Source organism: Hyla sarda, unplaced genomic scaffold (assembly GCF_029499605.1).
Source record: "Hyla sarda isolate aHylSar1 unplaced genomic scaffold, aHylSar1.hap1 scaffold_1512, whole genome shotgun sequence".
NCBI classification, from domain to species: Eukaryota; Metazoa; Chordata; class Amphibia; order Anura; family Hylidae; genus Hyla; species Hyla sarda.
In genome coordinates this window covers 72156-84688 of record NW_026608146.1, presented here as the reverse complement: position 1 = coordinate 84688, position 12533 = coordinate 72156, and the positions used below count along the sequence as shown (strand labels likewise).

General features: G+C 46.0%; 5 non-coding genes across 5 annotated transcripts; all 5 read left to right on the top strand.

Annotated features, from left to right (window-relative positions):
- The first annotated feature begins 1107 nt into the window (after positions 1-1107).
- LOC130309166 (U2 spliceosomal RNA) lies at positions 1108-1298 on the top strand. The gene has a single exon (XR_008857873.1). It is a non-coding gene; the product is annotated as a U2 spliceosomal RNA (small nuclear RNA).
- A 2090-nt stretch (positions 1299-3388) lies between these two features.
- Positions 3389-3579, top strand: LOC130309169 (U2 spliceosomal RNA). Its single transcript, XR_008857875.1, has one exon. It is a non-coding gene; the product is annotated as a U2 spliceosomal RNA (small nuclear RNA).
- A 2094-nt stretch (positions 3580-5673) lies between these two features.
- On the top strand, positions 5674-5864 carry LOC130309167 (U2 spliceosomal RNA). Its single transcript, XR_008857874.1, has one exon. It is a non-coding gene; the product is annotated as a U2 spliceosomal RNA (small nuclear RNA).
- Positions 5865-7962: 2098 nt separating this feature from the next.
- On the top strand, positions 7963-8153 carry LOC130309172 (U2 spliceosomal RNA). The gene has a single exon (XR_008857878.1). It is a non-coding gene; the product is annotated as a U2 spliceosomal RNA (small nuclear RNA).
- A 2086-nt stretch (positions 8154-10239) lies between these two features.
- Positions 10240-10430, top strand: LOC130309165 (U2 spliceosomal RNA). Its single transcript, XR_008857872.1, has one exon. It is a non-coding gene; the product is annotated as a U2 spliceosomal RNA (small nuclear RNA).
- Positions 10431-12533: the final 2103 nt, after the last annotated feature.

Here is a 12533-nt window from a genome sequence, read left to right as displayed (position 1 = left end):
GGCGGTATTGAATAAGCATTGCTGCACTGATGGGGTATGCATTAGACGAAAAAAAAGAAGAAAAAGAAGAATAATACGCCCAGAAAAGAGGCGAAAAGGAGAAAAACGTAAAAAAACGTGAAAAAAAAGTAAGAGGAAGAGAAGGGAAAAAAAGGTGGAAATGGGTTTAAAAGTGATTTCGGCGGAGAAATATATATATATATATATATATATATATATATATATATATATATACGCGCACACACACACATATATATAAACGTATTCTCCGTTGAGATATTGCAGCCGCTGCTGTGTCCAGGCCCAGGAGCCTTAGCACTGTGCTGTGATGTCACTCAATACCACTGACATCACTAGGTGTAAACAACATCTCTCCTTTGCTGTGTATGTGACTATGGAGCTGTTTGGTGATGTCGTCTATTATGGCCTTCATAGAAGCAACAGGAGATTGTTGCATCCATCTAGAACCCTCAGAACTACAGTGCTATGATGTCACTCACTTCCACAGGCCTTGCAGAGTGTAAACAACAACAACCCAGCTTTGTTGTGTATGTAACCATAGGGATTTGTGATGTCACCTAGAACCTTCACAGCAGCGACAGCTTTATGAGGAGCATCAGCACTGCTCTGCCTGAGCAGAACCATCACCGCCATAGGTTGTCAAATAACCCGGGTTTAACCCACACAGGTAAGTCCAATGGGGTGCAGGCATGTCCTCTATGCTTACAGCTTCCCGTGGGTGTTGGTTTGATACCGTTTGGGGACAGCCAAGGAGGCATCTGCAGGCAACAAAGGTAGGTGTGTGCTTGTGTGTGTGTTTCCTATGCAGATCCTAAGCCCAGTGTCACATGCAAGTAGGAGGAGTAAGAAGGGTTCCTGGCAAATCCGGGTTATGGATTGCATTTAAAAAGGCCCCGTGGGAGTGCAATGGGCCCCTGTCTTGCTGCTTAGCAATAATGGTATGGGTTTAGGTTCTGCTGTGTGTACTGGTGGTTGACTGCCCCCCAGCCCAGAGTGTGCATGGAAAATTGTCTGGCAGCCTCCCTGACAGCAAGCAGTGATAGTGCCCATGAAGGGCACCTTGTTGGGCCCGCCCCTTTCACGGTTATCGCTTCTCGGCCTTTTGGCTAAGATCAAGTGTAGTATCTGTTCTTATCAGTTTAATATCTGATACGTCCCCTATCTGGGGACCATATATTAAATGGATTTTTGAGAACGGGGGCCGATTTTGAAGCTTGCTTCCGTCGCCCTATGCATTGACCCGATATGGCAGTATCTTCGGGTACAGTGCACCACCCCCTTACAGGGTTAAAAAGAAAGATTCCTACTTTCATTGCTACCTGCTTGCTGGCTAGCCAGCTAGCCAGCCCTGTGGGCCTTGCTGCTGCTGCAGCCAAAAAACAAAAGGTGGTGCTGCTGCTGCTTCTGCTGCTTCTGCTTCTGCTTGTGTCTGGCCGCTGTTGGAGCGTCCAGGCACAGGACTTCTGCTGCTGCTGACTAAATGGCCTCCTTAATTGGATCATTTGAGTAGCCAGCACACCTGTGCAGGTAGGGCATGACATGATAGGCAGCTGCCTTGATAGCGGGTGGGTGCTGAATGTTCCTAATTGACAAAATAAGATTAATGCTTATGAAGAAATATAAAATCTCATCCCTTCCCCAATATCGCGCCACACCCCTACCCCTTAATTCCCTGGTTGAACTTGATGGACATATGTCTTTTTTCGACCGTACTAACTATGTAACTATGTAACATAACATGGGGGGGGGGGGGTCTCCTGGCTGTTCACACAGGTGTGTCATTGCTGTACATTGACCATGCATTGCTTCTGTGGTATTGCAAAGGCAAAGACAAATGCTTCCAGCCATCCATTGCACTAATGGATTGGTCATCAGCTGGCTGTCTATGTCCCGCATCAATATAGACCAAAGTACAGAGGGTTAGGCTATGCTATTGTGCACCTACCTGATGCATCAGAAGGTGCGAGGCCCTTGCTAAATTCTGTGCACAGACTTTGAGATCTATACTTTAGACTGTATCTAAACCTGCTCCAACATGGACTGACATTCTGGCCTACTTTCAGCCGATGCGACTTGTCTGTCGCTGAACAGTCGCTTTTTATGTATTCAGCACCTATGTATAATGTTGTAAAAATGCTCTAGAAGCTAAAGTCGCAGAAATGTCACACATATTTGGCCTGCAACTTTCTGTGCGACAAATTCAGACAGGAAAAATCAGTATAAATCCTTAGAAAATTATCCCCCAGTGTCTCCATCTGCTGGCGGTATTGAATAAGCATTGCTGCACTGATGGGGTATGCATTAGACGAAAAAAAAGAAGAAAAAGAAGAATAATACGCCCAGAAAAGAGGCGAAAAGGAGAAAAACGTAAAAAAACGTGAAAAAAAAGTAAGAGGAAGAGAAGGGAAAAAAAGGTGGAAATGGGTTTAAAAGTGATTTCGGCGGAGAAATATATATATATATATATATATATATATATATATATATATATATACGCGCACACACACACATATATATAAACGTATTCTCCGTTGAGATATTGCAGCCGCTGCTGTGTCCAGGCCCAGGAGCCTTAGCACTGTGCTGTGATGTCACTCAATACCACTGACATCACTAGGTGTAAACAACATCTCTCCTTTGCTGTGTATGTGACTATGGAGCTGTTTGGTGATGTCGTCTATTATGGCCTTCATAGAAGCAACAGGAGATTGTTGCATCCATCTAGAACCCTCAGAACTACAGTGCTATGATGTCACTCACTTCCACAGGCCTTGCAGAGTGTAAACAACAACAACCCAGCTTTGTTGTGTATGTAACCATAGGGATTTGTGATGTCACCTAGAACCTTCACAGCAGCGACAGCTTTATGAGGAGCATCAGCACTGCTCTGCCTGAGCAGAACCATCACCGCCATAGGTTGTCAAATAACCCGGGTTTAACCCACACAGGTAAGTCCAATGGGGTGCAGGCATGTCCTCTATGCTTACAGCTTCCCGTGGGTGTTGGTTTGATACCGTTTGGGGACAGCCAAGGAGGCATCTGCAGGCAACAAAGGTAGGTGTGTGCTTGTGTGTGTGTTTCCTATGCAGATCCTAAGCCCAGTGTCACATGCAAGTAGGAGGAGTAAGAAGGGTTCCTGGCAAATCCGGGTTATGGATTGCATTTAAAAAGGCCCCGTGGGAGTGCAATGGGCCCCTGTCTTGCTGCTTAGCAATAATGGTATGGGTTTAGGTTCTGCTGTGTGTACTGGTGGTTGACTGCCCCCCAGCCCAGAGTGTGCATGGAAAATTGTCTGGCAGCCTCCCTGACAGCAAGCAGTGATAGTGCCCATGAAGGGCACCTTGTTGGGCCCGCCCCTTTCACGGTTATCGCTTCTCGGCCTTTTGGCTAAGATCAAGTGTAGTATCTGTTCTTATCAGTTTAATATCTGATACGTCCCCTATCTGGGGACCATATATTAAATGGATTTTTGAGAACGGGGGCCGATTTCGAAGCTTGCTTCCGTCGCCCTATGCATTGACCCGATATGGCAGTATCTTCGGGTACAGTGCACCACCCCCTTACAGGGTTAAAAAGAAAGATTCCTACTTTCATTGCTACCTGCTTGCTGGCTAGCCAGCTAGCCAGCCCTGTGGGCCTTGCTGCTGCTGCAGCCAAAAAACAAAAGGTGGTGCTGCTGCTGCTTCTGCTGCTTCTGCTTCTGCTTGTGTCTGGCCGCTGTTGGAGCGTCCAGGCACAGGACTTCTGCTGCTGCTGACTAAACGGCCTCCTTAATTGGATCATTTGAGTAGCCAGCACACCTGTGCAGGTAGGGCATGACATGATAGGCAGCTGCCTTGATAGCGGGTGGGTGCTGAATGTTCCTAATTGACAAAATAAGATTAATGCTTATGAAGAAATATAAAATCTCATCCCTTCCCCAATATCGCGCCACACCCCTACCCCTTAATTCCCTGGTTGAACTTGATGGACATATGTCTTTTTTCGACCGTACTAACTATGTAACTATGTAACATAACATGGGGGGGGGGGGGGGTCTCCTGGCTGTTCACACAGGTGTGTCATTGCTGTACATTGACCATGCATTGCTTCTGTGGTATTGCAAAGGCAAAGACAAATGCTTCCAGCCATCCATTGCACTAATGGATTGGTCATCAGCTGGCTGTCTATGTCCCGCATCAATATAGACCAAAGTACAGAGGGTTAGGCTATGCTATTGTGCACCTACCTGATGCATCAGAAGGTGCGAGGCCCTTGCTAAATTCTGTGCACAGACTTTGAGATCTATACTTTAGACTGTATCTAAACCTGCTCCAACATGGACTGACATTCTGGCCTACTTTCAGCCGATGCGACTTGTCTGTCGCTGAACAGTCGCTTTTTATGTATTCAGCACCTATGTATAATGTTGTAAAAATGCTCTAGAAGCTAAAGTCGCAGAAATGTCACACATATTTGGCCTGCAACTTTCTGTGCGACAAATTCAGACAGGAAAAATCAGTATAAATCCTTAGAAAATTATCCCCCAGTGTCTCCATCTGCTGGCGGTATTGAATAAGCATTGCTGCACTGATGGGGTATGCATTAGACGAAAAAAAAGAAGAAAAAGAAGAATAATACGCCCAGAAAAGAGGCGAAAAGGAGAAAAACGTAAAAAAACGTGAAAAAAAAGTAAGAGGAAGAGAAGGGAAAAAAAGGTGGAAATGGGTTTAAAAGTGATTTCGGCGGAGAAATATATATATATATATATATATATATATATATATATATATATATATACGCGCACACACACACATATATATAAACGTATTCTCCGTTGAGATATTGCAGCCGCTGCTGTGTCCAGGCCCAGGAGCCTTAGCACTGTGCTGTGATGTCACTCAATACCACTGACATCACTAGGTGTAAACAACATCTCTCCTTTGCTGTGTATGTGACTATGGAGCTGTTTGGTGATGTCGTCTATTATGGCCTTCATAGAAGCAACAGGAGATTGTTGCATCCATCTAGAACCCTCAGAACTACAGTGCTATGATGTCACTCACTTCCACAGGCCTTGCAGAGTGTAAACAACAACAACCCAGCTTTGTTGTGTATGTAACCATAGGGATTTGTGATGTCACCTAGAACCTTCACAGCAGCGACAGCTTTATGAGGAGCATCAGCACTGCTCTGCCTGAGCAGAACCATCACCGCCATAGGTTGTCAAATAACCCGGGTTTAACCCACACAGGTAAGTCCAATGGGGTGCAGGCATGTCCTCTATGCTTACAGCTTCCCGTGGGTGTTGGTTTGATACCGTTTGGGGACAGCCAAGGAGGCATCTGCAGGCAACAAAGGTAGGTGTGTGCTTGTGTGTGTGTTTCCTATGCAGATCCTAAGCCCAGTGTCACATGCAAGTAGGAGGAGTAAGAAGGGTTCCTGGCAAATCCGGGTTATGGATTGCATTTAAAAAGGCCCCGTGGGAGTGCAATGGGCCCCTGTCTTGCTGCTTAGCAATAATGGTATGGGTTTAGGTTCTGCTGTGTGTACTGGTGGTTGACTGCCCCCCAGCCCAGAGTGTGCATGGAAAATTGTCTGGCAGCCTCCCTGACAGCAAGCAGTGATAGTGCCCATGAAGGGCACCTTGTTGGGCCCGCCCCTTTCACGGTTATCGCTTCTCGGCCTTTTGGCTAAGATCAAGTGTAGTATCTGTTCTTATCAGTTTAATATCTGATACGTCCCCTATCTGGGGACCATATATTAAATGGATTTTTGAGAACGGGGGCCGATTTCGAAGCTTGCTTCCGTCGCCCTATGCATTGACCCGATATGGCAGTATCTTCGGGTACAGTGCACCACCCCCTTACAGGGTTAAAAAGAAAGATTCCTACTTTCATTGCTACCTGCTTGCTGGCTAGCCAGCTAGCCAGCCCTGTGGGCCTTGCTGCTGCTGCAGCCAAAAAACAAAAGGTGGTGCTGCTGCTGCTTCTGCTGCTTCTGCTTCTGCTTGTGTCTGGCCGCTGTTGGAGCGTCCAGGCACAGGACTTCTGCTGCTGCTGACTAAACGGCCTCCTTAATTGGATCATTTGAGTAGCCAGCACACCTGTGCAGGTAGGGCATGACATGATAGGCAGCTGCCTTGATAGCGGGTGGGTGCTGAATGTTCCTAATTGACAAAATAAGATTAATGCTTATGAAGAAATATAAAATCTCATCCCTTCCCCAATATCGCGCCACACCCCTACCCCTTAATTCCCTGGTTGAACTTGATGGACATATGTCTTTTTTCGACCGTACTAACTATGTAACTATGTAACATAACATGGGGGGGGGGGGGGGGGGGTCTCCTGGCTGTTCACACAGGTGTGTCATTGCTGTACATTGACCATGCATTGCTTCTGTGGTATTGCAAAGGCAAAGACAAATGCTTCCAGCCATCCATTGCACTAATGGATTGGTCATCAGCTGGCTGTCTATGTCCCGCATCAATATAGACCAAAGTACAGAGGGTTAGGCTATGCTATTGTGCACCTACCTGATGCATCAGAAGGTGCGAGGCCCTTGCTAAATTCTGTGCACAGACTTTGAGATCTATACTTTAGACTGTATCTAAACCTGCTCCAACATGGACTGACATTCTGGCCTACTTTCAGCCGATGCGACTTGTCTGTCGCTGAACAGTCGCTTTTTATGTATTCAGCACCTATGTATAATGTTGTAAAAATGCTCTAGAAGCTAAAGTCGCAGAAATGTCACACATATTTGGCCTGCAACTTTCTGTGCGACAAATTCAGACAGGAAAAATCAGTATAAATCCTTAGAAAATTATCCCCCAGTGTCTCCATCTGCTGGCGGTATTGAATAAGCATTGCTGCACTGATGGGGTATGCATTAGACGAAAAAAAAGAAGAAAAAGAAGAATAATACGCCCAGAAAAGAGGCGAAAAGGAGAAAAACGTAAAAAAACGTGAAAAAAAAGTAAGAGGAAGAGAAGGGAAAAAAAGGTGGAAATGGGTTTAAAAGTGATTTCGGCGGAGAAATATATATATATATATATATATATATATATATATATATATATATATACGCGCACACACACACATATATATAAACGTATTCTCCGTTGAGATATTGCAGCCGCTGCTGTGTCCAGGCCCAGGAGCCTTAGCACTGTGCTGTGATGTCACTCAATACCACTGACATCACTAGGTGTAAACAACATCTCTCCTTTGCTGTGTATGTGACTATGGAGCTGTTTGGTGATGTCGTCTATTATGGCCTTCATAGAAGCAACAGGAGATTGTTGCATCCATCTAGAACCCTCAGAACTACAGTGCTATGATGTCACTCACTTCCACAGGCCTTGCAGAGTGTAAACAACAACAACCCAGCTTTGTTGTGTATGTAACCATAGGGATTTGTGATGTCACCTAGAACCTTCACAGCAGCGACAGCTTTATGAGGAGCATCAGCACTGCTCTGCCTGAGCAGAACCATCACCGCCATAGGTTGTCAAATAACCCGGGTTTAACCCACACAGGTAAGTCCAATGGGGTGCAGGCATGTCCTCTATGCTTACAGCTTCCCGTGGGTGTTGGTTTGATACCGTTTGGGGACAGCCAAGGAGGCATCTGCAGGCAACAAAGGTAGGTGTGTGCTTGTGTGTGTGTTTCCTATGCAGATCCTAAGCCCAGTGTCACATGCAAGTAGGAGGAGTAAGAAGGGTTCCTGGCAAATCCGGGTTATGGATTGCATTTAAAAAGGCCCCGTGGGAGTGCAATGGGCCCCTGTCTTGCTGCTTAGCAATAATGGTATGGGTTTAGGTTCTGCTGTGTGTACTGGTGGTTGACTGCCCCCCAGCCCAGAGTGTGCATGGAAAATTGTCTGGCAGCCTCCCTGACAGCAAGCAGTGATAGTGCCCATGAAGGGCACCTTGTTGGGCCCGCCCCTTTCACGGTTATCGCTTCTCGGCCTTTTGGCTAAGATCAAGTGTAGTATCTGTTCTTATCAGTTTAATATCTGATACGTCCCCTATCTGGGGACCATATATTAAATGGATTTTTGAGAACGGGGGCCGATTTCGAAGCTTGCTTCCGTCGCCCTATGCATTGACCCGATATGGCAGTATCTTCAGGTACAGTGCACCACCCCCTTACAGGGTTAAAAAGAAAGATTCCTACTTTCATTGCTACCTGCTTGCTGGCTAGCCAGCTAGCCAGCCCTGTGGGCCTTGCTGCTGCTGCAGCCAAAAAACAAAAGGTGGTGCTGCTGCTGCTTCTGCTGCTTCTGCTTCTGCTTGTGTCTGGCCGCTGTTGGAGCGTCCAGGCACAGGACTTCTGCTGCTGCTGACTAAATGGCCTCCTTAATTGGATCATTTGAGTAGCCAGCACACCTGTGCAGGTAGGGCATGACATGATAGGCAGCTGCCTTGATAGCGGGTGGGTGCTGAATGTTCCTAATTGACAAAATAAGATTAATGCTTATGAAGAAATATAAAATCTCATCCCTTCCCCAATATCGCGCCACACCCCTACCCCTTAATTCCCTGGTTGAACTTGATGGACATATGTCTTTTTTCGACCGTACTAACTATGTAACTATGTAACATAACATGGGGGGGGGGGTCTCCTGGCTGTTCACACAGGTGTGTCATTGCTGTACATTGACCATGCATTGCTTCTGTGGTATTGCAAAGGCAAAGACAAATGCTTCCAGCCATCCATTGCACTAATGGATTGGTCATCAGCTGGCTGTCTATGTCCCGCATCAATATAGACCAAAGTACAGAGGGTTAGGCTATGCTATTGTGCACCTACCTGATGCATCAGAAGGTGCGAGGCCCTTGCTAAATTCTGTGCACAGACTTTGAGATCTATACTTTAGACTGTATCTAAACCTGCTCCAACATGGACTGACATTCTGGCCTACTTTCAGCCGATGCGACTTGTCTGTCGCTGAACAGTCGCTTTTTATGTATTCAGCACCTATGTATAATGTTGTAAAAATGCTCTAGAAGCTAAAGTCGCAGAAATGTCACACATATTTGGCCTGCAACTTTCTGTGCGACAAATTCAGACAGGAAAAATCAGTATAAATCCTTAGAAAATTATCCCCCAGTGTCTCCATCTGCTGGCGGTATTGAATAAGCATTGCTGCACTGATGGGGTATGCATTAGACGAAAAAAAAGAAGAAAAAGAAGAATAATACGCCCAGAAAAGAGGCGAAAAGGAGAAAAACGTAAAAAAACGTGAAAAAAAAGTAAGAGGAAGAGAAGGGAAAAAAAGGTGGAAATGGGTTTAAAAGTGATTTCGGCGGAGAAATATATATATATATATATATATATATATATATATATATATATACGCGCACACACACACATATATATAAACGTATTCTCCGTTGAGATATTGCAGCCGCTGCTGTGTCCAGGCCCAGGAGCCTTAGCACTGTGCTGTGATGTCACTCAATACCACTGACATCACTAGGTGTAAACAACATCTCTCCTTTGCTGTGTATGTGACTATGGAGCTGTTTGGTGATGTCGTCTATTATGGCCTTCATAGAAGCAACAGGAGATTGTTGCATCCATCTAGAACCCTCAGAACTACAGTGCTATGATGTCACTCACTTCCACAGGCCTTGCAGAGTGTAAACAACAACAACCCAGCTTTGTTGTGTATGTAACCATAGGGATTTGTGATGTCACCTAGAACCTTCACAGCAGCGACAGCTTTATGAGGAGCATCAGCACTGCTCTGCCTGAGCAGAACCATCACCGCCATAGGTTGTCAAATAACCCGGGTTTAACCCACACAGGTAAGTCCAATGGGGTGCAGGCATGTCCTCTATGCTTACAGCTTCCCGTGGGTGTTGGTTTGATACCGTTTGGGGACAGCCAAGGAGGCATCTGCAGGCAACAAAGGTAGGTGTGTGCTTGTGTGTGTGTTTCCTATGCAGATCCTAAGCCCAGTGTCACATGCAAGTAGGAGGAGTAAGAAGGGTTCCTGGCAAATCCGGGTTATGGATTGCATTTAAAAAGGCCCCGTGGGAGTGCAATGGGCCCCTGTCTTGCTGCTTAGCAATAATGGTATGGGTTTAGGTTCTGCTGTGTGTACTGGTGGTTGACTGCCCCCCAGCCCAGAGTGTGCATGGAAAATTGTCTGGCAGCCTCCCTGACAGCAAGCAGTGATAGTGCCCATGAAGGGCACCTTGTTGGGCCCGCCCCTTTCACGGTTATCGCTTCTCGGCCTTTTGGCTAAGATCAAGTGTAGTATCTGTTCTTATCAGTTTAATATCTGATACGTCCCCTATCTGGGGACCATATATTAAATGGATTTTTGAGAACGGGGGCCGATTTCGAAGCTTGCTTCCGTCGCCCTATGCATTGACCCGATATGGCAGTATCTTCGGGTACAGTGCACCACCCCCTTACAGGGTTAAAAAGAAAGATTCCTACTTTCATTGCTACCTGCTTGCTGGCTAGCCAGCTAGCCAGCTCTGTGGGCCTTGCTGCTGCTGCAGCCAAAAAACAAAAGGTGGTGCTGCTGCTGCTTCTGCTGCTTCTGCTGCTTCTGCTTCTGCTTGTGTCTGGCCGCTGTTGGAGCGTCCAGGCACAGGACTTCTGCTGCTGCTGACTAAATGGCCTCCTTAATTGGATCATTTGAGTAGCCAGCACACCTGTGCAGGTAGGGCATGACATGATAGGCAGCTGCCTTGATAGCGGGTGGGTGCTGAATGTTCCTAATTGACAAAATAAGATTAATGCTTATGAAGAAATATAAAATCTCATCCCTTCCCCAATATCGCGCCACACCCCTACCCCTTAATTCCCTGGTTGAACTTGATGGACATATGTCTTTTTTCGACCGTACTAACTATGTAACTATGTAACATAACATGGGGGGGGGGGGGTCTCCTGGCTGTTCACACAGGTGTGTCATTGCTGTACATTGACCATGCATTGCTTCTGTGGTATTGCAAAGGCAAAGACAAATGCTTCCAGCCATCCATTGCACTAATGGATTGGTCATCAGCTGGCTGTCTATGTCCCGCATCAATATAGACCAAAGTACAGAGGGTTAGGCTATGCTATTGTGCACCTACCTGATGCATCAGAAGGTGCGAGGCCCTTGCTAAATTCTGTGCACAGACTTTGAGATCTATACTTTAGACTGTATCTAAACCTGCTCCAACATGGACTGACATTCTGGCCTACTTTCAGCCGATGCGACTTGTCTGTCGCTGAACAGTCGCTTTTTATGTATTCAGCACCTATGTATAATGTTGTAAAAATGCTCTAGAAGCTAAAGTCGCAGAAATGTCACACATATTTGGCCTGCAACTTTCTGTGCGACAAATTCAGACAGGAAAAATCAGTATAAATCCTTAGAAAATTATCCCCCAGTGTCTCCATCTGCTGGCGGTATTGAATAAGCATTGCTGCACTGATGGGGTATGCATTAGACGAAAAAAAAGAAGAAAAAGAAGAATAATACGCCCAGAAAAGAGGCGAAAAGGAGAAAAACGTAAAAAAACGTGAAAAAAAAGTAAGAGGAAGAGAAGGGAAAAAAAGGTGGAAATGGGTTTAAAAGTGATTTCGGCGGAGAAATATATATATATATATATATATATATATATATATATATATATATATATACGCGCACACACACACATATATATAAACGTATTCTCCGTTGAGATATTGCAGCCGCTGCTGTGTCCAGGCCCAGGAGCCTTAGCACTGTGCTGTGATGTCACTCAATACCACTGACATCACTAGGTGTAAACAACATCTCTCCTTTGCTGTGTATGTGACTATGGAGCTGTTTGGTGATGTCGTCTATTATGGCCTTCATAGAAGCAACAGGAGATTGTTGCATCCATCTAGAACCCTCAGAACTACAGTGCTATGATGTCACTCACTTCCACAGGCCTTGCAGAGTGTAAACAACAACAACCCAGCTTTGTTGTGTATGTAACCATAGGGATTTGTGATGTCACCTAGAACCTTCACAGCAGCGACAGCTTTATGAGGAGCATCAGCACTGCTCTGCCTGAGCAGAACCATCACCGCCATAGGTTGTCAAATAACCCGGGTTTAACCCACACAGGTAAGTCCAATGGGGTGCAGGCATGTCCTCTATGCTTACAGCTTCCCGTGGGTGTTGGTTTGATACCGTTTGGGGACAGCCAAGGAGGCATCTGCAGGCAACAAAGGTAGGTGTGTGCTTGTGTGTGTGTTTCCTATGCAGATCCTAAGCCCAGTGTCACATGCAAGTAGGAGGAGTAAGAAGGGTTCCTGGCAAATCCGGGTTATGGATTGCATTTAAAAAGGCCCCGTGGGAGTGCAATGGGCCCCTGTCTTGCTGCTTAGCAATAATGGTATGGGTTTAGGTTCTGCTGTGTGTACTGGTGGTTGACTGCCCCCCAGCCCAGAGTGTGCATGGAAAATTGTCTGGCAGCCTCCCTGACAGCAAGCAGTGATAGTGCCCATGAAGGGCACCTTGTTGGGCCCGCCCCTTTCACGGTT